This window comes from Arachis hypogaea, chromosome 10 (genome assembly GCF_003086295.3).
Source record: "Arachis hypogaea cultivar Tifrunner chromosome 10, arahy.Tifrunner.gnm2.J5K5, whole genome shotgun sequence".
Classification (NCBI taxonomy): Eukaryota; Viridiplantae; Streptophyta; class Magnoliopsida; order Fabales; family Fabaceae; genus Arachis; species Arachis hypogaea.
In genome coordinates, this window is record NC_092045.1 from 104105954 (window position 1) to 104132108 (window position 26155).

At 30.8% G+C, this 26155-nt stretch overlaps 1 non-coding gene across 1 annotated transcript; it reads left to right on the forward strand.

Moving 5' to 3' along the window:
• The first annotated feature begins 25707 nt into the window (after positions 1-25707).
• On the forward strand, positions 25708-25815 carry LOC112719306 (small nucleolar RNA R71). The gene has a single exon (XR_003161612.1). It is a non-coding gene; the product is annotated as a small nucleolar RNA R71 (small nucleolar RNA).
• Positions 25816-26155: the final 340 nt, after the last annotated feature.

Here is a 26155-nt window from a genome sequence, read left to right on the forward strand (position 1 = left end):
TGGTTCTACTAACTCAACCGGTGACTCATTTTGACAGAAAGAAACGTTTCTCAATAATAGGAAAGCCAAACGGCACTTACAAATTTCAAAGAAATATCAATTCTACATAGATAACAAGAAGACAGATATCCTATGTATTGAACTAAAATCTGATAACAAGCCCAACATTCGATTCCTAAAAATTTTAAAAAGAAGAAACAGAGATCAAACAGAATCTCATTTGTTTCTAAATCTACACATATGTGCTGCAAGCCAATAAGATACATCTTCTTCTTCTCCATATAAATCTAAATATTTTTTTAATCTGAAAGTTTTCCTGTAAACGAAACCATTTCTTCATCGAGTTTTTCTTCAAGATTTGTATCATCAGAACACTACCAACAACCATAACATGAACCAAAATGCCACCACAAACAAAGGAAAAAACCACAGATGGATTATACAAACAGGAACACAGAGCTAAGCTCAGGTCCGAAGGAAATTATTTTAGATCTAGATCTGGATCTCAAATCTAGATCTCTAAAAGAAAAGCAGAAAACAGAAATTAAAGCAAGAACTAGGAAGACAAAGAAAAAAGAGAGGAGAAGTTGAAGAGGTGACGGAGCAGAATGGGTGGAGGTGAATGGAGAACAGAACCAGAGGAGAAGGAGAAAGGAGGAGGAAGAAGGGGAGGCGGAGGAGACGAAAAGAGAGAAAAGTTAAGAAAACAAGAGCAAAGGAGAAGAGGTAGGGGGAGATAGGAGTATCGGAGGGCCACCGCAGCCTAGATTGAGGCGGCGGCAGCGGTCCTCAAAGGAAATTTTAGGGTTTACCTCAACGGAAGAGAGAGAAAGAGAATCCGCCAGAGTAATGCGCGATATGCTTAACAAATTTTTAACCAGTGACTCATTGGTTGAACTAATATAAATCAATAAATTAGTAACATAATCAGTTTAATTATCGGTTCAATTCTGATTACTATGATATATATGGTTCACAAATATCTTTTTTATAGAGTAATCAACTTTTTAAAAAAATTTTACTGCAAAATAATTAAATTTTTTTATACTAGAATGGTTCGTAAATAAACTTTTTCACATAATACGAAAATCAGCTTTGTACTTTTGTTTTCATTCGTATTTTTATTATAAATGTAAATATAATCAAGTTTGTATATATATTATTTATAAATTTTGATAATTAATCTGAATCTAATTTTGATTATATTATATATAAAATTTTATTATAAACGAGATTATGAAGCTATCTTGTATTATGGGTAACTACTTTTTATGTCTATAAAACATAGTTAAATTCTTATATTATATTAAAATTAAGTAAGCATATATAATTCACCTTCAAAAACACCTTAAAAAGTGAAGGTTATTTCAGACTGATAAAACCAACGATCTCGAGACCATATATTTTTCATTGAATTGATATAAAAAATTATAATAGGAATATCTGGTACATATTATTTTAATTAGATTTAATAAATTATATTAATATACACAAAAATAAAAATAATGACCCAACAAAAATGTGATCTCTCATATGGAATGCTGGTCTAAATAAGAATAAACTATCACAAAAAAAAAAATAGACATTGACAAAAATATCTTAAAAAAATCAAAATGATGAAAGAATTCTCAAAAGAATTAAAAGTATGAAAAAATACTTTTTTATATGTAAACAACTTATGTATTTGTTTTGAATTTTTTAAAATATTTTATATAAAATACATAAAAAAACTAGAGCAAAATTTGATATATAAGTTTTTTTTTTAAATTTGGCCGTTTACTAAAAAAATACCCACTTAGCATAAATTAAAATCATGAAATTTTAAGGAAAAAATATATTTTTTTCTAATTATTCTTATAAAAAATACCAAAATAGCATCAAACTATAATGTCATATATAATACATATTAAAATATAAAATATATATTAAAAATAAATTAAACTACGTATATTTTTATATCCGAATATATATTGACTTTTTTTTCATATCGTAATTTTTATACATAAAATAAAAAATTCTATGATAAAGAGATTTGTGGATGCATAGAACGGAGAGAAGATCTTGATCTTATTTTAAAATAAATAAAAATAAAATGATATATGATATGTAATAATTATCTCAACCATTCATCAAAGAGAATATTTTTCTTTTCATCATTTCTCCTCTCCCCCAAAGCATGCACTTATATAAAATACTTGATTTTTAAAAATTTTTTAAAGATAAAATATATTTTTTATTTTTAAAATTTATCAAAAATTTTAAAAATATTCCTAAGTCTTATTTTATTTTAGTTTTGTCTCTGAAACTTTTTATTTGTATCAAATATAAATAAATTTTCAAAAATTTTAAAACTAATTTAGCGATAATAGATGACAATTATGACTGATTTGTTTGTGTTAAAAATTGATCTTGTAAAATTATTATTAAATTAGTCCAAAAATTTTTAAAAGTTAGTCACCAGAAATATATTTGATGCAAATAAAATTTTTTTTGGATAAAATTAAAATAAAATAAAACTTAGTAATATTTTTAAAATTTTTAATAAATTTTAAAGACAAACAATATATTTTATCTTTTTTTTAAAATAAATATTCTAATGAAGACTCTATTATTGTCTTTATATAAAGATGTTTTATTTTAATAATTAGATGATAAATTATAAATTTAATTTTATTATATTATAAAAATATTATCTTTATCTGAAAGCATTATTAATTTTTTTAAATTGTTACTTTTTTATAAATTACATTTTTAAAGTATGATTAAATAAATATTTTGTAAAAAAATATTCTTGGCATCCTTTTTTGAACAAGTGTTTTTTAATATTTTAAAAGTATTTTTGTCATTTCTATATCTTAAAATATTTTTGTTAACATCTAATTAATCATTTGAAAAGTATTTTTAGTGATTTATTCTATCTATAAATTTAGGGTTTAGTAATATGTACTCTAAAGTATATAATAAATTTATCATTAGTATAATATCTTAAATTTTTTATTTAATAAATATAAAATAAATATATTAAAATTTAGAATGTGTTTGATTTATATTTTTATTTTTATTTTTTTTTTGAATTTTGTAAAGAAAAAATAAAAACAGTTAAAATAATAAAATTTTGTTTTCTATTTTTATCTCCTAGTTTTACTTCTTTTTCACAAAATCCAAAAATTAAAAAATAATAAAAATAAAAAATATAAATATAAACCAAACACTACCCTTAAATTTTTTGTATTTTTAATAAAATATTTACAATTTATAATCTTAATATATGTGCACAAAATAAATAAACCCATACATTAATAACGTTGTTAACTGAGATTAAAAATAATTCTTTGGTATTCCCTAAAGGTTTTCATGCCATACCTAGTTTTGAGACAAACAAAAGCCAAATATGAAAATTCCAATTGCATAATACTTGTTTCACTAAATGTTCTAATTAATGCCTCATATATCCAGCGGCGGCCGGACAACTTGGTAGCCATCTTCAACAAAAAAAATATTAGATCGATAAGAATTTATTATTTTTATTATTATTTAATTATTAATATAATTTTTTTAATCTAATAATCTAACAATATATTTTATCTCATATTTTAAAATATTGATAACTAACAAATAAACAAAAATAATAAATTTTAATAATTTTATAATATTTTTAATTTCTCACATATAATATCATATACAAGTTCTCTTTCTTTGTTTTTTTTTTTTTTTTTTTTTTTTTTTGGGAAGAGGGGGCTGTCCATGTAAAAGTTATTTTTGTACATCCTATATGAAAATCAATAGTTAATATAATTAGAAGTTGATTAAGAATACACTCCTATCCTCGCAAGCACATCAGCTAATAACTTTTTCTTGATTCAAATTTGAACATTACAATAACATTGGAACTAATAACAGCAAAATATACTAACAATGCAAGTTTTATATATACCGTACCTAAGTATATATATTGTCGTAATAAAAATACTAATTAACAATTAAACAAAAAACTAGTTAGGAGATTAAACCAAGATAATTAAGGTGAAATTAGGCATAATCTATTTCCCTTTTCTCACCTGAACTACGGTAGCATTAGTAGATTTGGTCTTCTTAATTCTCCTCTTCCTCCCTTTTCTTCTTCTTTTCTTCTTCTTGTTCTACTGGTTTCTTCTTTGCTTTGCTGACTAAGCAATGGTTGTTCTCATCATCATCATTGAGATCATGTTGTTGTTGTTCCTCTTGAGCTTCTTGAAGTGGATAATAATGAGTTGGAGCAGATGAAGCATCAGAAGCCATGGAATCATCATCATCATCATCATCATCATCATGGTCATCATCCATGGGGGACCCTATGTACATGGTCCATCCAGATTCACTGCTGCTGTAACATTCTTCTTCTGATGCATCTCCCTTCATCTCATGCTGATGTGGATCCATCTCCGGATGATGATGATGATGAGATAATAACAAATCAAGAAAGAAACTATATATATGGGGGGTGATGATGAGAGAGGAACTACGAAACTATGAAGAAGGAAACTATGTATGTATATATAATAATTAATGTATCCTTTTATTTTCAATAGAGGAAAATTTAAAATACAAACAAAAATAAAAGGAGTTGTTTTGGGACACCTGAAAACCACTAATCTCTTCATCTCTCACTCTTTGCTTCCATTCATACCGACAAAAAATATATTATATATATAAACTATAAAGAAAATTCCATGTAAGTCAAACTTAATGTTATAATGTTTGGTAACTTATTTTAGAATAATATGTATGTTTTATAATGTTTGTCATTGAATTAGAAGTTTATATGTTGTATATATGATGTTTGTAAAATTTTATGTCAACGTATAATTAGTAGATATACTATTTTAATTATAAATCAAAGTTTACTGTAATATAACAAAAATTAATATATATTTAGAAATTAAATATAGTCTTATTATTGGTATTAAATGTTTACAAAACTTTGCACAAATAATCTTCATGTGAAAGACGATGATAATTCAATCATTAGATCTATAAAAATTAATTTTTGTAGAGAAATATGAGCGAATATAATTTTGCTTAAGTTAAAACTAATTTCATTTGATTTTAACTCGTAAGTTAAAACTAATATAAGTATTATTTTTCATATACAAGTCATTTTTTGATATAAATTTATATAAGTTTATACAAGTTATTTTTTCTTTGTTATTTTTTTTTTCGTTATCATTGTTATTAATACTATCTCCTCCTCCTCCTTTTTTTTTCATTAGAATTTTTTCTCTTTCTTTTTTCCTCCTTCTCCTCTATCATCAGTTATCTCGTTATTGAAAATAATAAATAATTCAAGTTCAGATTATTAATTGAACTAGAATAAAATTGATTATTATTTTGAATCTAATCAAGTGACTGATGTGTGGTTCGATTCTAATTAATATTTTCGTTAGTAATTTATGATTCTGTAGATAAATAATGTTTTTGTTTGTGAAAATTGTTGTTCATCGTTGATAATTTGAATTGAATGTCATGTAGAAGTTCTGTATTAGAAGAAACAGTTTTCTGCATTTGCAGCAAATTTGGTTGTAACACGAAAATATTTGAATGTAATACGAAGATATTTGAGTATATTGTTAAAAATTTTCGGTATATGTGTGCTGATAAGTTCTGCATAATTCAAAACTTTTTCTCTTTCTCCTCTTCATCTTTTGCTGTTTCTTCTTCTCTTTTTCATCGTCATCACCATTTTTTTCTTCTTTTTTTTTATTCATCTTTTCTTTTTTATATTTTACCTTTTCAGGTTTCTTCTTGTTTTACTCTCTTAACAAGAATAAAAATAAAAAAAATCAAACAAAGAAGAAGAAAAAACATATAATGCTGCAATATTACTTAGAAGATGATGAACTTACATATCATTCAACTAAAAGAAAGAAAGAAATAAGGAAAAAAAGAAGAAAAAATACAATATTAGAAAAAATATTTTTCTATATTTGCAGCAAATTTGGGTGTAATACGAAAATATTTGGGCGTAATACGAAGATATTTGAGTTTATTGTTTAGTAATTTTCGGTGTATGTGTGTTGATAATTTCTACATAATTTAAAATTCTTCCTCTTCCTCCTCCTCATCTTCTACTATTTTTTCTTCACCATTTTCTTATTTCATGTTTTCATAATTTTTTTTGAGAGGAAAAAAATATATAATATTGTAAAATTAATAAAAAGAGTAGGAGGAAAAAAATGTAACAATAACAGTAATAAAAAACGACGATGAAAATAAAACAAACGAAAAAAAGAAACACAAAGAAGAAAGAGAAGAAGAAGGAAGAGGAAGAAAAATGCAGAATACAAAAAAAATAACATAATTTTTACGCATGCATTATTTAAGTAGATTTTATTATATTAGAGTTAACTTGTATGATTTGTATGTGAAAAAAATGTATATGTATAACAATACTCCTAATGTAATATTACCGTATCTCTAAAAGGTTTCATATCAATTCAAAATCGTTTATTATATAGTATAGAAAAGGTTTTAAGTACATCAGATTATCAATATATGGGTATTTGATAATATTTAAATGTTAATCTTAATTATATATATTATATATATTTTTTTAATTAAAATCAATGGTTAAAAATTATTGACACTATATCGATACATTTAAAAATTTTTCTAAAGTATAATCACTTAAAAATCAACAAAATTTATTTGTTCAAAAAATATATAAACAAGATATCCTTCAATTACATACTTAGCTTATTGATGTTTAATTTTGGCGAAATTTTGTATAAATGACATTTATCATATGTTATTATGACTCAGTGGTTTAATTAATAAAATATGCATCATATGATTTTATTTGAATTAATATCGGTATCATTTGATTTTAACTCTGTATCCACCAAGTATATGTATTGAAACTTTTTCTTCCTTTACTAGTGTTTTGAGAAGTGCTTCACCTAGTCTAATTTGGTTTGTTACAATATTTCTCAACTCGAAATTAATCTATCACGTATTAGATTTCTATTTAAATATGTATCATTGATTAATAAATTATTATATACATAATACGAAAAAATTTAAATTTTAATACTTACTTAAATTAATCACTTAACCAATACAAATTAATTTACCTAATCTAATTTAAAACTGACCTAACAAGTCAAACACTCAACTATATATGAGAATCAGTCCCTTAATATAATATACTCTTTTTATTTTAAAATAAATGTAATCTTTTTAACTTTTTAGTAATTTAAAAATTAATATATCTAGATATTTTTTATTTAGATATAATAAACTTTTTAAGAAACTCACAAAATAAAAGTGACACTTATTTTAAAATAAAGAGAGTAAATAATTACATTTTACAAGGTTTTGATCCTAAAATTTTGTTTGTGATACTTTTTAGTTGGACGAACCCACTATGGTTGTGTACACATACATTGTAACTCTTTTGTGTTAAATTTTAGAGTTTACATATATAATAGTTAATTAGGATCAAATAATATTTATCTTAATAAAAAATATTATTTGTATATTAAATTAGCTATTAAAATTAATTATTATGTATTTATGTATAAATATATGTATGATTTAATTTATGTATAAATATATATATTAAAATTAATTATTATATATTTATGTATATATATTGTTTAATTTATTTTTAATATATATTTTATATTTTTATATATATTTTATAATAATAACTAATTTTGATGTATATCAAATATGATTGTATATATATTAATTTGAGTAATTGTCATACTGTGGAATAATATTTTATTTGTATATCTGTTAAAAATAAACTATTGAATCAGAAGGTTATATATATACAATAGTATTTTCAGAAACTTTTACGTCAATAAAAAATATTTATTATATCTTCTATATATTTAGAAATTAATATAATATTTGTTTAAATTAATATCATTATCATTTGATATGATCTAACTGTCCGTCTATGTATATTTGCAAACATAATTAACATGAAGATGGGTGAAGCCAAATTGCGTGCAATTAATTGCATGGATGAGGCTCACCTCACTACACCACCTGGAAATCTAGATTGCATAACTCATTAATTAATTCTCTTGACTTTATATACATATAGCTACCTAGCACACTACCACGCACCTACAACGAACACCAACCTGTCAATGAAAGTGAAACAAAAATCTTTTTTTTTTTTAATTATTTTTGGTTAGTATTTTTCAGCTTGACAGATGGATAATCAATTTAATTATTATAGATTTTAAATTTCATTTAAAGATTTATCGTCAGTTAATGAATTATTATATATATAAAATAAAATTTAAATTTTTTATATTTATTTATATAACGAATGGAGTGATCATATATATATTAATTTAATTTTTATATATTGATAATATAAAATATTTTATACAATTATTTAGTCATATATTTTTTTAAATAATTATTTACATAACTAAAAAAATATATAATTTTTTTATTAATATAATAATATATAATTAAATATACGTATAAAATTATTTTATTATAAAAATATATCAAAATTAAATTATATATGCACGTGCATCACAAACACTAGTACTATTGTTTTCTAGAATTTGTTGAAAGGAAATTATATTGGGTGATGGGTTATGGTTCAATACTTCAATTTGGTAAATTAGGGTTCATCTCCTATATGCATGGCAAGAGAAATTTAATGAAAGGATCATGGTGCAATCCATCATTATTTTATACATTTATTTTCACCATCTATCGGTCATGTTAATAATAATAGCATGGCTTTAAATGCAAAGCCAGATTACACAGATTACAGTATACAAAACTGGAGAGAATATAATTAAAGACTCTGATCTTAAATATATTAGGATCTGATCTTCATTACCTGATGTAGCTTTTACTAACGCCTTTTATTAAATATTGTGTCCTTTCTTAACTAAGAAACAACACCTAGGCCATTCTTTCTTAGCATTTGCCAAATCCCAAACTTCAGTTTTAGAATTTTAGATGATTTTAATTTTAATAAATTAACAGTATAAAATATTTTATATAATCATGTTATTATTTTTGTTTTTTTAAATGATCATTCATTTGATCAATAAAAATAGTAGTTATTTTTGTAATATAAGATTACATAATTAAATGTATGTATAGAACAAAAAATATTTAGTAATTAAAAAATATTAACAAAAAATAATTAGAACTTATTTTATTTAATATTCATTAATTTTTTAACTAAATAAAATAAATTTTGACTATTATTTTTATTTTTCTAATATTATCGTTATAAAATTACTTAGATTGATAGCGTATTAAAATTAAATTTATTTTAGATATAATAAAACAATATATACTACAGTAATATATGATTGATGAGGTTGTAACGACTTTAATGTTCTAACTAATAATGATCCTCACTTTAAATTTTATAAATTAACAAAGTATCATTATGAACAAAAAAAAAACTTTTTTCAACAAAATGTCATGGACACAATGACATATATTCATTCACAAAATACATATATATTTAGTGTTTTATCAAAAAGTTAAGATATTGATATTAAACATGAGACACCATAGATTTTCACTAGAATCTTTTCTTTCAAACTTATTTAAATTCTACTTTCTACCTTCTTCACGTTGATTACCAACAAATTTTTTTTTTAGAGACAAAATTATTTTTTTATTATAAACATATTTATATCTAGTTATTATTATCTTAATAACAACCAAATAGTCTATATGTATTTATGTGTATCTATATCTGTGTGCATATATGTCTGTATCAATATTTATGTTTTTATTATTTTGAGATAATAAACAAACACAATTTAAATAACACTTTCTTCTTTTAATTTATAAAATATTCATTCAACTTCTTTATAAGATTGAAATAATATATTATAATTTATTTGACTAAAATATTTTTCAATAATCATTATAATTATATATATAAATTAGTAATAGTTATCTTATTGATTAAAATAATAATAATATAAAACATTTTAACTTATTATAAAAATGTTTAATTTAATTTTTTATATATTTTATATTATTATTATATGTATTTACAAAAAATATCATTAATTTATATGTAATTATAATAATCATTGAAGGGTGTTTCGACGATAAGAAAAAACAAAAAATAAATTATTTTAATCATATAACAAATGCGTATATTTTATAAAAAGATAAGTAAAGAAAAATATCATTTAAATATCTGAAGAAGTAGTATCATTTTGTCTACTATTAAAAAGATGTTTGCCTACTCTTATCATGAGACACATCGTTGGTTAAAATAGTACCAATGATTCAATCAAAATAAAACTAATATAACGAATATAATGATGCATGTCGATATAAACTTGGTGTAATATGAAAAGAGTTTATATCATATAAAATTCTGATATAATTTTTACATATATAAAGGGTATTATATTATATTTTATATATACGGTAAAAGAATTAAACCCCACTAGTCAGCAAGTTGAAAACGTTGATGTAGCATTTAAGTCATTTGCTTGCTGTAAAATCTGAATGGCTCTATTTCCGCGTGCAGCTTTTGCTATATAGGTAGCCTCTTCAGTTTGCTCATCAATTTGTTTCTAACTGCAGATGCATATAATTACGGAGATCGTATAGAGGATCCTCCCTATCAGAAAGTTATTAGTCATGTGCAAATTCTGAAGGCTAAATTTGTGTTTTGGAATCTGGATTGAGATTGGAAAAATTGAGATTGAGTATTGTATTTAGTGATTAAATATTAGGATTAAAATTTTATTTTTTTAATATTTTTAGAAAATAAATATATAGGAGATTGAAATTTTTAAGGTTAAAAATTTTTATAATATTTTTTTTAAATATTTTTATTTAATTTTTTAAATTTTAAATTTATTCATCAATTTTTATAGTTATCTTAACCTATATACGACATTGAGACATAATACAATTCAATATATTTTATATCAAATACAACACAAATACTTAATTTAATTTTTGCCTTTCATATCAGTTTTTCCTTCAAACCCAACCTAAATTATGACATCGAGTTCTTCATAAAATTTTCTGACTTATCAAGGATGTTTATCTTTATAATGTTTCTAAGTTTATCAATTTTTTTTTTATTGTATGTAGTATTTTATTCTATATAAATATACTTGTTTTTCGTAATATATATCTCTCTAAATATACAATTTTAATTTTGGTTATTCTAATTTGCGATTTAAAATCAAGGTTTTGAAAAATGGACTGAATTAGCGGTTCAATCAGGTTAATTAGGAACCAGTCTAATTTAACATCGTTTTGCAAAAAATTGGTGAAAATCCAGTAAAACCGGTATTTAACTGTCGAACCGGCTAAATTGACCGAATTTTTAAAAGTACCAATTTCCAAAATCCAAAAAAACGGCGTTGTTTTGACGCTGAATGAAACCCAAACCCCCTTTCCTTTCTTCCTTCTCTCACTCAAAAAATCCTAATCTATCCTCTGATCCCCTCACTACCTCTCTTCTCTTCGAAGTTCCAACATCCAACAGCCACTAGCCCACCACCCACTAGTCACCATCTGAAACCCATCTCACTTATACTCGTCGCCAAATCCTTTTTCTCGCAGTGGGTGCCATTGTCGCCGGTAAAAAAGTCTGCTCGGCCATCTTCTCGACGTTCCTCCTCTCCTGGCCGTTACACGAAGGGCTGCGTCGAGCTCCTAGCGTCGCTGTCGCGAAGGATTGCTGGGTCCGTCGATTGTTCTATTCGAGCTCACTATTTTTCTATCTGAGCTCACTTCCTTATTCAAGTTCTCTCTCTGGATCTCTCTGTTTAAGCTCACTTTCCTTCTCCGTCGCTGTTTTCTTTCTCCCTCGCTGCCGATACTTCAATTATTTTTTCTTATTTTCAATTTTTTTTAATAATACTGATTATGTGATTTTGAGTTGTTGAGTTTACTATTTTGAATTGTTGAGTTAGTATAATAATGATTTTATGATTCTGAGTTGCTGGGATTAATATTCTAAATTACTGCTTGTTCGAGTTAATTTTGTTGATGATTAATTTTGTTAATTTTTTATTTTCTGATTTGGAAGATACAATCACAAAATAATTTGTTATGAATAATTTATTATGTGAAATTGTAAAAATTTAAATTTTATTAGTTTACAAATAATTGAATTCAAATATTTTATATATTAAATTTTTAATAATTTTACTTAATATTTAATTAAATCTGTTGAACTCCGATTAAACCATTAAACTAATATACCAATTATCTTACCTGTTCGTTAACCAGCCTAATTTTTACAACCTTGTTTAAAATGTAAACCTTTTTTTTGCATTGTAAAATCATCGAATTTGGAGACCTGCAGCGTGAGATAGGTGATAAGTTGCGCAAATTTCTACATCTTTACAACTTTGATAGATCAATTTTTAGGTGATTCAAGATATATATCACGGGTGGCAATGGGGTGGGTAGGGGCAGGTTTTTGCTCTATCCGACTCCGTCTCACCCTACAATAATTCGTATAAAATTCGTCTCGTTTCTATCCGCAGATAGTAAAAAGTTGAACTATAACCCGTCTCTGCGAGTATCTGCCCTGCCTATATCCGCTCTATAATTATTAAAATTCAATAAGTAAAATTAAATTTCAAAATGTATATAACCATTTTCACATACATAACATAAATTAAAGTAAAATTTTAAATATGATACAATGTTATTAATTATTTTACTAATTATTTTATATATATTACACATATTATATATTAAAATTATATATTATATATATATATATCGGGGCATGTATTATCTAAATCTGACCCCACCTCGTTTCGTCTAAAAATCCGTCCCGCAAAAAAATTCGCTCCAGTACGGCGGTGCGGGCGGATAATTACCTGCTCTGAACAAGTAGAAGTGAAATAAATATCCACAAATTCGAGTAGTATTGTCATCTCTAATATATATTGAACAAATAAATTCCGATAAAACTACCTTGAAAAAATTTGGTTACTTTCAAGACTCAATGAAAAGAACTTTAATAATAGATAAGACTACACATTATTCAAATAAAACTACTCTCTTTTCGTTTTTTTTAATTAAATGCCGTTTTTCTATTTTTTAAAATATTAATTAATTTTTATCTGTTATGTCTTTTATTATTAAATAAAAAGAGAAATTTAAAAGACTAAAGAATTAATGAAAAGAGAAAATAGTACTAGAGATATTTTAGTTTTTTTTTTTAATCACTAAAAAATTTTTTGAAGTAACAATTGAGTTATTTCTGTATAATTTTAAAGTTAGAATTCAAGTCGTAAAAACAGATGTAATTATTAAGTTAGGCTATGCTGCATATATTAAAATATTATACTCTTGGAATACGACTATTCTCTTAATCTAGCATTAAAGCAGGATACTTGTGTACTGAACTATTTTTTTTACTAATTTTTTTTTATAAAATTTAACAATTATTTTAATACTCGTACAAAAGTAAGAAAGGAACACTTAACATTAAATGAAGAGTAAGACTCAAGCACATTGATTACTTACATTCAAATTATTTGGTATTGTTAAAATTTTCTATTGGAACCTATTATACTTTAGTCGATTATAGACCCCATAGATAGAAAGCTCTTCACATACATAAAAGGAAAAACACATTAGCATTCATGCTTCCTTTGCCAAGTGACAAGAGGTGGATTAAAACTTAAAAGGGAGGCACATATATATCATTGATATTTTGTAAGCACAAAAAAGGGAATTTGGCCATTGTCTATGGTTTTTGTTGGTATAACATAATTGAGTTTACTACTCTTAGAAAGGGATGGGGCCCTTTTAGTTGGTAAAGTGTAGGATCAAACCAATAAAGGTAGAAAGGTTTTGGGGGCATGCCAATGCCATGCCCTATTATCTTTAAGCAACAATTTGGCTGTTCCCCACTTCAAAATCATCAAACCACCCATGACTTATAATTAATGGCCTATTACTGGACAGGGTATAATGCCCATTCCATTATTATTCTTCATGTTTGCCTTTCTTAGATTATCATTACATATATTGTCTCTAATACAGAAATATAAATGTATACATTGTACTAAGACAAAACATACATGCGAGTAAAAAAATTAAACTTATAAAATGTTACAAGTTATCATGTCAATTAAAAAATAAAATTAGAACAACGATCTATTTTCGATATCTGCTTCTCAGTACAATATTTTGGGTCTATAGTTACAGTTTTTTTTGTCACGGTAAAAAACCGTGATCATAGACCTTCTATGGTTACAGTTTTTTAAGATGACAAAAAAAATTATGGTCACAATTTTTTAAAAAATGATGGCTTAAAAGGATTTATGATCAAGGTTTTGAGAAGTGATCAAAAGAGGTCTATGATCACGATTTTTTACGGTAACTCAAAAAGATTTATAATTACGATTTTTTACAGTAACAAAAAAAGTTTAATTTTCTGCGGTGTTATTTTATTATCATTATTATTTTAAGGATGTTCTTCTCTTTATTACTAAGAAAAAAAATATTAATCCCTTTAGGATATTATTAGGTTTATTTTTTTAATTATACTTTTCTTCGTAATAATAAGCATAATAAAATTCTTCTACTACCTCATCATCATATAAATCTCCACTACTATTATGCTAGTATTCTGGTTGGTACCAATTGCTTGTGCATGAAAGAAAGATTTTTTGTCTTATCTATTATTTCTCTTGTATGTAAAGTGAAAACCATCATGATTACATGCAAAGATCAGATGTATAATAACTGTTATAACATGGCAAGTCATTTTATCATTATATATATTCTTCTTGATAAAAACTCAACCATCAATAAAATTTATTATTTTTAGTGAATATTTTTAATTATTATTTTAATTTTTTTATATTTAATAATATATTTTTAATTCATATTTTTAAATATAATTAACTAATTATTGATTAAAAATAATAAATTATCCTGATTTTCTAATATTTTAAATATAATTAACTAATTATTGATTAAAAATAATAAATTATCCTGATTTTCTAATATTTTTTATTGGTCAATTATCGTCAATTGATGTGACGATTTGGCTCAACTTTTCAACTCATTTGTCTAATCTCACTGTCTAAAAACTGTTTCACAATCTGTGTATATAAGCTACTGTGAATATTATGGTGGCTATATAAAAGGGAATATTAGATAATAAATTGGTTATTCATGATTGTGATGAGATTACATCCGCAAATAATATCAGAGACACTCTTGATGGGTCTTAAAAAATTATTCTTTCCTCCTTTATTTGAATTATTAACGTAGAGGGCAAGAAACTCACCGGTTTGAAATTAGCAGCCAAATCGAAAGTTAGTTTAGTCATCATCAATAATTTGTTGTTAAGTGGCAGATTGAGTGTCCGAAAAATAAACCTACTAATTATTAGCGGTGGTTATAATGTCAACATAAAAATTATGTATAAACTAAAAATTAATTATTAAATTAATATATATATATATATATATATATATATATATATATATGGGTGTGTGTTTTTTTTTCATCCATAATTTAAAATTAAAGCTATATATGGTCCAAATAAATCAGTTCAATTTCTTAAAAGTTATATAGAAATTCAACAGATTTAATTAGACTAGTCCAAAAAACCATATGGATTAACCTACTCAATCTATTCGGGACATGAATGCTATAACTTATGTCCAATCCGATTTGTATATGGCAAGTAAGACTTTGTCATCCACTAATTCAAATGTTATTCACAACTCATCTACTACCTCAACGTAAAATTCCTCAAATATTGAGGAAGAAATTACCTATTACTATAAGTTAAGAGATTTAGGAGTGATAGTTAAGTCATTATCTATTACTATAAATATCCCATTAAATTTAAGTTTTGTTCAATCCAAATTCGCTTAAGCATGCTTTAAATTTTTGCTAACTTAAATATTAGAATTCTTTACAGATATCTTCTATCACCGTCCAAGCGAAGATGTCAAACAGTTAGACCCTTCACCTAAAGGAGTATAGATCTTACGTCTAGACCCAAATTTACCTTAGAACATTGATGTCGTTGCTGGAAACTTGGAGTCTGATCTTTGACAATGGTGGACGACCCACAATAAGATAGACACACTGCATTCGATTTAGAATCTATGAGAAGGAATCACCATAACGATGATCGAGCACTTTCCATCTATCATGACCACGAAAGAAACAAAAGAAAACAAAGGAGGACCAAGAGTGAGTTCTCAGGTACATATCCTGGAAGGATCGGGAGAAAGGAATGTAGCTGAGATCATGGAACTCGTCCATGGTCATCAAGGTTGGCTCAAACAACTGAGAGTCGAGTTGGAGCAGCAGCGAAAATCCGAACAACAATTTCGGAGGGAACTGCGTAACTGTAGAGAACTCGAAGAAAAGCTAAGAAAGCTGGAGGCCAACCCGAAAGGAAAAAGAAGTCGGGAAGATCATGACCCAATCTTCTCTAGACATTATAAGAAAAACGTTGAATACTATCAAATTTACCGAAAAATTCTGCAGTATTATGTTTACCGTTGGAATTACCATCAGAATAAATCCAATGGTATAAACCTCATCGGTAATTGTTTATTGGTGAATTTTTTTGTCTGTTGTTAATTACCGTCAAAAAATTTTCATTGGTAATTTTTACCGTCGAATTTTTCTCCCAAATTTGATGGTAATATATTATTAAATAATAATTAAATTAATAATTACTGATGAATTTATCTGATAGTAAACTTAAATTTTTTTTAAAAAATTGTTAATCCTCATGTATTAAAATATGCTCATTAGCTAAGAGCATAGCTTCAGGTGAAACATAGGACGATAACACGATAAATAATAATAATCCTAGATTACTAGTTATTCTCGTATGAAAAAAAAACATACAAATACTAAAATTTTAAGTATAGAAAAGATAGAGTGTAATTATATCAATGAATGAAATCTATACTAAAATTTCAAGTATAGAAAAAATAGAATATTTTTTCCAAAGTAAAAATTTAATTTCGCTTGCAATTATTTTTTTAAGAAATAATTAAAAAAAATGTAAAATAGGAGGTCGAAGCGTCTATATCAACTTACTTTTCATTCAAATTAGATTGTAATGTAAAAAAAAAATTCACCCTAAAATTGAAACTAAACTTAGATGAATGTTTAAAGTCTCGTACATGACCATAAAAAATACAACATAAAATTTGCCTACAGAACTAGAAAGTAAAAACTAAAAAGTAGAAACTCAAATACTAAGGAAGGCATATAATAACCATATAGGGGGAGGGAGAATTAGACTGATAATAAACAAGTATCAAAATAGTTGTAAATTTTTTTGAATTGAAGACAATGAAATATGAAAATGAAATAGATTTTCAGAATAAAAACTATTATGAAACTATAAGTTAAAAAGACAACAAAATTTTTGTAACACCAGGTTTATATGTAAAGTTTACTAGCAGAAGTTTCTTACCACCTATTCTTACTCACAAATAGAAATCATTTCACATTAACAGAGACACATTCTATCCAAGTAAGCATCTGAGGGGACAAAAAGATTACCCATCTTTTCTCGGCCTGAATTCTTTCTTCCTCTAACTTCATTTCCCTGGACGATTCAAGGGAAATTCAGTTTATAATTGTGCAAACAACACATACATTAGTGTTTTAACATTTTATATGGCATTGCATATTTTTGAATTTATTTTTCATAGAGACAAAGTTTATTTCTTCACACTACAATGAGATATTACAGTTGTAAGACTCAGAATCTTTGAAAAGTCTTTTTATGATCAAGTCTCAAATCATATGGTTATTTATAGCCTTAATTTCAGAAATTATTTTATTAAAGGTAATTAAGGCAAGTTTTGATTTATTAGATTTGAGATGAGTTATGATTATTATCCAAGTTTATAATTATTGGATTATTTTCTATATTTAAATTATAAAGTTGCTAGTTATGAAATAATAAGGATTTTATATGATTTGGATTAGATAAGTAATATTTTAAATATTAATACTGCTATCTTAGAAAATGAAAAAATTAAGTATATTATTTCTAATTATTTGATTTAGGCATTTTATTAAAAGTAATTTGCAAAAATGGATGATCAAATAGTATTTTCTATATACAATTAGTGTTGGATTTAATTTGGGTTTCAATTACCATATTATTCCCAAATTTATGTGAAATTACTATATTGCCCCTAACCCTAATTTACACACACACCCTACCAACCTATTGACCTAGCCGCAAAAAAAAAATCCCCTTTCCCCAAACCCAGCAGCCACACCCCTACCTATTTCCCTCTCACCCTCTCAGCAATTCCACACACATAGAAGCATGAACAGAAATGGAGACTGGGCCAGAAGGAGAGAAGGAGAGGGGGAAGAGCTTAGCGCCGCTGGCTGGGTACTGCCACCGTGACCGCCAGAGTACCGCGCGTGAGGAGTGCCGCCATCGAAGCTGCCCCGTTCATCCATAACCAGTCGCGGTTCAGCCACCCATCACCCTATTCCGTCGCTGGAGATCTCGGAGCCGCTGCTCGTTGCGCCGTCCTTGTCGCCGCCACTGCTTCCATCTCTTCCAACGGCGCTGCTACCGCCATCGTGAGTCGCGGCCAAAGAGGAAGCGTTGCAGCAACTGAATCCCGAGAGGGACAGGTTCACGAGACGGGAGAGAGAGCTGCAGGGAGAGGGAGGCCGTGCGTCCTGTCGCGCGCGTCGCTGCCCAAGGACCGCCGCTGATTCGTGCTGCGCGAAGCTAACGCTGCCGTTCCTACCGCCGGCAAGCCTCGGTTAGCACTACCGAAGCTCCGGCCATCACCGTCGTTGAGGAAGCTCACCGGAGTTGCTGGAGGCTGCCGCCGCTCTGCCTGGTTCTGTGTTGAGTCGCGCCGCCGTGCCTAGCTGCCGGAAAACCTCGCTGCCGCCGCTGGAGAACTCTGTCGGTAAGGGTTTTAAATTTGTGGTTTCGGTCATTTTGAGTTTCGAGAAGGTTTTGATGCTGCGCGGTTTTTATAGATGACCCACTAGAGCTTCTGGGCACCGCCGGAGCTGCTGCCGGGCCGGTTCGAAATCACAGCTGCTTCGTGTTGAAATTCTGGTAAGAAATTATGTTTCGAAAGCCCTCTGTTAGTGTCCCGTACGTGTATTAAAGCCTATACGTTATTAATGTTCCTAGAGTTTAGTAACTGAGGTTGCTTGTTGTAAATTAGAGCTGATTATGCTGCTGCGAATATGTGTGGGGCTGTGCTTTGAAGCTGCCTTTGATTTTGAGTTGAGGCGAAAAGAACTTATGAGGCGCTTGGATTATGGAATTGCGTTTGAGGTAGGGGCGCTTTCTAAAAACTATGTTTTATGTATTGGAATTATTACATATGGATACTGATGTGAGATATTGTGTATTTGGTGATTGTACCTTGGTGCGCGAAATTGTGAACAATACTTTTCACAACTCTCATAATCCCCGGTCATGAACCCCAAAAACTTGGTGTTCAATACCATGGCATTACACAACTTCGCACAACTAACCAGCAAGTGCACTGGGTCGTCCAAGTAATAAACCTTACGCGAGTAAGGGTCGATCCCACGGAGATTGTTAGTATGAAGCAAGCTATGGTCATCTTGTAAATCTTAGTCAGGCAGACTCAAATGGGTATGGTGATGAACGAAATAAACATAAAGATAAAGATAGAGGTACTTATGTAATTCATTGGTAGGAACTTCAGATAAGCGCATGAAGATGCCTTCCCTTCCGTCTCTCTGCTTTCCTACTGTCTTCATCCAATCCTTCTTCCTCCTTTCCATGGCAAGCTCATGTAGGGTTTCACCGTTGTCAGTGGCTACCTCCCATCCTCTCAGTGAAAACGTTGCCTATGCTCTGTCACAGCATGGGTAATCAGCTGTCGGTTTTCGGTCAGGCCGGAATAGAATCCATCGATTCTTTTGCGTCTGTCACTAACGCCCCGCCTGCTAGGAGTTTGAAGCACGTCACAGTCATTCAATCATTGAATCCTACTCAGAATACCACAGACAAGGTTAGACCTTCCGGATTCTCTTGAATGCCGCCATCAGTTCTAGCCTATACCACGAAGACTCTGATCTCACGGAATGGTTGGCTCGGTTGTCAGGCGAGCACTCGGTTGTCAGGCGATCAACCATGCATCGTGCAATCAGGAATCCAAGAGATATTCACCCAGTCGAAGGTAGAACGGAGGTGGTTGTCAGTCACACGTTCATAGGTGAGAATGATGATGAGTGTCACGGATCATCACATTCATCAAGTTGAAGAACAAGTGATATCTTAGAACAAGAACAAGTGGAATTGAATGGAAGAACAATAGTAATTGCATTAATACTCGAGGTACAGCAGAGCTCCACACCTTAATCTATGGTGTGTAGAAACTCCACCGTTGAAAATACATAAGAACAAGGTCTAGGCATGGCCGAATGGCCAGCCTCCCAATGATCTAAGATAGCATAAAATGAAGATAGCTACCAAAGTCTGCAAATACAATAGTAAAAGGTCCTACTTATAGAGAACTAGTAGCCTAAGGTTTACAGAAATGAGTAAATGACATAAAAATCCACTTCCGGGCCCACTTGGTGTGTGCTTGGGCTGAGCAATGAAGCATTTTCATGCAGAGACTCCTCTTGGAGTTAAACGCCAGCTTTAGTGCCAGTTTGGGCGTTTAACTCCCATTTGGGTGCCAGTTCCGGCGTTTAACGCTGGGATTTTTGAGGGTGACTTTGTACGCCGGTTTGGGCCATCAAATCTTGGGCAAAGTATGGACTATCATATATTGCTGGAAAGCCCAGGATGTCTACTTTCCAACGCCGTTGAGAGCGCGCCAATTGGACTTCTGTAGCTCCAGAAAATCCACTTCGAGTGCAGGGAGGTCAGAATCCAACAGCATCTGCAGTCCTTTTTAGTCTCTGAATCAGATTTTTGCTCAGGTCCCTCAATTTCAGCCAGAAAATACCTGAAATCACAGAAAAACACACAAACTCATAGTAAAATCCAGAAAAGTGAATTTTAACTAAAAACTAATGAAAATATACTAAAAACTAACTAGATCATACTAAAAACATACTAAAAACAATGCCAAAAAGCGTACAAATTATCCGCTCATCACAACACCAAACTTAAATTGTTGCTTGTCCTCAAGCAACTGAAAATCAAATAAGATAAAAAGAAGAGAATATGTAATGAATTCCAAAAATATCTATGAAGATCAGTATTAATTAGATGAGCGGGGCTTTTAGCTTTTTGCCTCTGAACAGTTTTGGCATCTCACTCTATCTTTTGAAATTCAGAATGATTGGCTTCTTTAGGAACTTAGAATCCAGATAGTGTTATTGATTCTCCTAGTAGAGTATGATGATTCTTGAACAAAGCTACTTATTGAGTCTTGGCTGTGGCCCAAAGCACTCTGTCTTCCAGTATTACCACCGGATACATACATGCCACAGACACATAATTGGGTGAACCTTTTCAGATTGTGACTCAGCTTTGCTAGAGTCCCCAATTAGAGGTGTCCAGGGTTCTTAAGCACACTCTTTTTGCCTTGGATCACAACTTTATTTCTTTTTCTTTCTTTTTTTTTCTTTTCTTTTCTTTTTTTCTCTTTTTTTCCGATTTTTTTTTTTTTTGCTTCAAGAATCATTGTAATGATTTTTCAGATCCTCAGTAACATGTCTCCTTTTTCATCATTCTTTCAAGAGCCAACATTCATGAACCACAAATTCAAGATACATATGCACTGTTTAAGCATACATTCAGAAAACAAAAATATTGCCGCCACATCAAAATAATTAAACTGTTATAAAATTCAAAATTCATGCAATTCTTTTTCTTTTTCAATTAAGCACATTTTTATTCAAGAAAGGTGATGGATTCATAGGACATTCATAACTTTAAGGCATAGACACTAAGACACTAATGATCACAAGACACAAACATAGATAAATATAAGCATAAAATTCGAAAAACAGAAGAATAAAGAACAAGGAAATCAAGGAACGGGTCCACCTTAGTGATAGCGGCTCTTTCTTCCTCTTGAAGATCCTATGGAGTGCTTGAGCTCCTCAATGTCTCTTCCTTGTCTTTGTTGCTCCTCTCTCATGATTCTTTGATCTTCTCTAATTTCATGGAGGATGATGGAGTGTTCTTGATGCTCCACCCTTAGTTGTCCCATGTTGGAACTCAATTCTCCTAGGGAGGTGTTTAGTTGCTCCCAATAGTTTTGTGGAGGAAAGTGCATCCCTTGAGGAATCTCAGGGATCTCATGATGAGTGGGGTCTCTTGTGTGCTCCATCTTCTTCTTAGTGATGGGCTTGTCCTCATCAATGGGGACGTCTCCCTCTATGTCAACTCCAACTGAATAACAGAGGTGACAAATGAGATGAGGGAAGGCTAACCTTGCTAAGGTAGAGGACTTGTCCGCCACCTTATAGAGTTCTTGGGCTATAACCTCATGAACTTCTATTCCTTCTCCAATCATGATGCTATGAATCATGATAGCCCGGTCTATGGTAACTTCGGACCGGTTGCTAGTGGGAATGATTGAGCGTTGTATAAACTCTAACCATCCTCTAGCCACAGGTTTGAGGTCGTGCCTTCTCAATTGAACCGGCTTCCCTCTTGAATCTCTCTTCCATTGGGCGCCCTCTTCACATATGATTGTGAGGACTTGGTCCAACCTTTGATCAAAGTTGACCCTTCTAGTGTAAGGATGTTCATCTCCTTGCATCATAGGCAAGTTGAACGCCAACCTTACACTTTCCGGACTAAAGTCCAAGTATTTCCCCCGAACCATAGTAAGATAATTCTTTGGATTCGGGTTCACACTTTGCTCATGATTCTTGGTGATCCATGCATTGGCATAGAACTCTTGAACCATCAAGATTCTGACTTGTTGAATGGGGTTGGTAAGAACTTCCCAACCTCTTCTTCGGATCTCATGTCGGATCTCCGGATATTCACCCTTTTTGAGTAAAAAAGGGACCTCAGGGATTACCTTCTTCAAGGCCACAACTTCATAGAAGTGGTCTTGATGCACCCTTGAGATGAATCTTTCCATCTCCCATGACTCGGAGGTGGAAGCTTTTGCCTTCCCTTTTCTCTTTCTAGAGGTTTCTCCGGCCTTGGATGCCATAAATGGTTATGGAAAAACAAAAAGCAATGCTTTTACCACACCAAACTTAAAATGTTTGCTCGTCCTCGAGCAAAAGAAGAAAGAAGAGAGTAGAAGAAGAAGAAATGAGGGAAAAGGGAATGGCTTTTGTTTTCGGCCAAGAAAGGGAGAAGTGGTGTGTATGTTGTGTGAAAATGAAGGAGTGAAGGAGGGTTTATATAGGAGAGGCAAAGGGTAGGTTTCGGTCACTTGAGGGTGGGTTTGGGTGGGAAATGGTTTGAATTTGAATGGTGAGGTAGGTGGGGTTTTATGGAGGATGGATGTGAGTGGTGAAGAGAAAGATGGGATTTGATAGGTGAAGGGTTTTTGGGGAAGAGGTGTTGAAGTGATTGGTGAATGGGTGAAGAAGAGAGAGAGGGTGGTAGGGTAGGTGGGGATCCTGTGGGGTCCACAAATCCTGGGGTGTCAAGGAAAAGTCATCCCTGCACCAAATGGCTAACAAAATCACGTTTTTAGCCATTTCTGGTGTTAAACGCCGGGCTGGTGCCCATTTCTGGCGTTTAACGCCAGCTTCTTGCCCCTTTCTGGCGTTTAACGCCAGTCTGGTGCCCCTTTCTGGCGTTAAACGCCCAGAATGGTGCCAGACTGGGCGTTAAACGCCCAACAGCTAACCTCACTGGCGTTTAAACGCCAGTAGGTGCGTCCTCCAGGGTGTGCTATTTTTCTTCCTGTTTTTCATTCTGTTTTTGCTTTTTTCATTGATTTTGTGACTCCTCATGATCATCAACCTACAAAAAAAAGAAAATAACAAAATAAAATAGATAAAATATAACATTGGGTTGCCTCCCAACAAGCGCTTCTTTAATGTCAGTAGCTTGACAGAGGACTCTCATGGAGCCTCACAGATACTCAGAGCCATGTTGGAACCTCCCAACACCAAACTTAGAGTTTGAATGTGGGGGTTCAACACCAAACTTAGAGTTTGGTTGTGGCCTCCCAACACCAAACTTAGAGTTTGACTGTGGGGGCTCTGTTTGGCTCTGTTTTGAGAGAAGCTCTTCATGCTTCCTCTCCATGATGACAGAGGGATATCCTTGGGCCTTAAACACCAAGGATTCTTCATTCACTTGAATGATCAACTCTCCTCTATCAACATCAATCACAGCCCTTGCTGTGGCTAGGAAGGGTCTGCCAAGGATGATGGATTCATCCATGCACTTCCCAGTCTCTAGGACTATGAAATCAGTAGGGATGTAATGGTCTTCAACTTTAACCAGAACATCCTCTACAAGTCCGATCCATGGGCTTGTTTTCTTGAGTTGTCTGCCATCTCTAGTGAGATTTTTACAGCTTGTACCTCAGAGATCCCTAACTTCTCCATTACAGAGAGAGGCATGAGGTTTACACTTGACCCTAAGTCACACAAGGCCTTCTTGAAAATCATGGTGCCTATGGTACAAGGTATTGAAAACTTCCCAGGATCCTGTCTCTTTTGAGGCACTTTCTGCCTAGACAAGTCATCCAGTTCCTTGGTGAGCAAAGGGGATTCATCCTCCCAAGTCTCATTTCCAAATAACTTGTTATTTAGCTTCATGATTGCTCCAAGGTATTTAGCAACTTGCTCTTCAGTGACATACTCATCCTCTTCAGAGGAAGAATACTCATCAGAGCTCATGAATGGCAGAAGTAAGTCCAATGGAATCTCTATGGTCTCAGTTTGAGCCTCAGATTCTCATGGTTCCTCATTGGGGAACTCATTGGAGGCCAGTGGACGCCCAGTGAGGCCTTCCTCAGTGGCGTTCACTGCCTCTCCTTCCTCCCAAAATTCGGCCATGTTGATGGCCTTGCACTCTCCTTTTGGATTTTCTTCTGTATTGCTTGGGAGAGTACTAGGAGGGAGTTCAGTAATTTTCTTGCTCAGCTGACCCACTTGTGCCTCCAAATTTCTAATGGAGGATCTTGTTTCAGTCATGAAACTTTGAGTGGTTTTGATCAGATCAGAGACCATGGTTGCTAAGTCAGAGTTATTCTGCTTAGAACTCTCTGTCTGTTGCTGAAAAGATGATGGAAAAGGCTTGCTATTGCTAAACCTGTTTCTTCCACCATTATTGTTGTTGAAACCTTGTTGGGGTCTCTGTTGATCCTTCCATGAAAAATTTGGATGATTTCTCCATGAAGGATTATAGGTGTTTCCATAGGGTTCTCCCATGTAATTCACCTCTTCCATTGAAGGGTTCTCAGGATCATAAGCTTCTTCCTCAGATGAAGCCTCCTTAGTACTGCTTGGTGCATTTTGCATTCCAGACAGACTTTGAGAAATCATATTGACTTGTTGAGTCAATATTTTATTCTGAGCCAATATGGCATTCAGAGTGTCAATCTCAAGAATTCCTTTCTTCTGACTAGTCCCACTGTTCACAGGATTTCTTTCAGAAGTGTACATGAATTGGTTATTTGCAACCATTTCAATCAGTTCTTGAGCTTCAGTAGGCGTCTTCTTCAGATGAAGAGATCCTCCTGCAGAGCTATCCAAAGACATCTTGGATAGTTCAGAGAGACCATCATAGAAAATACCTATGATGCTCCATTCAGAAAGCATATCAGAAGGACACTTTCTGATTAATTGTTTGTATCTTTCCCAAGCTTCATAGAGGGATTCTCCTTCCTTCTGTCTGAAGGTTTGGACTTCCACTCTAAGCTTACTCAATTTTTGAGGTGGAAAGAACTTTGCCAAGAAGGCATTGACTAGCTTCTCCCAAGAGTCCAGGCTTTCTTTAGGTTGAGAGTCCAACCATGTTCTAGCTCTGTCTCTTACAGCAAAAGGGAATAGCATAAGTCTGTAGACCTCAGGGTCAACCCCATTAGTCTTGACAGTGTCACAGATTTGCAAGAACTCAGCTAAGAACTGATGAGGATCTTCCAATGGAAGTCCATGGAACTTGCAATTCTGTTGCATTAGAGAAACTAATTGAGGCTTAAGCTCAAAGTTGTTTGCTCCAATGGCAGGGATAGAGATGCTTCTCCCATAGAAATCGGGAGTA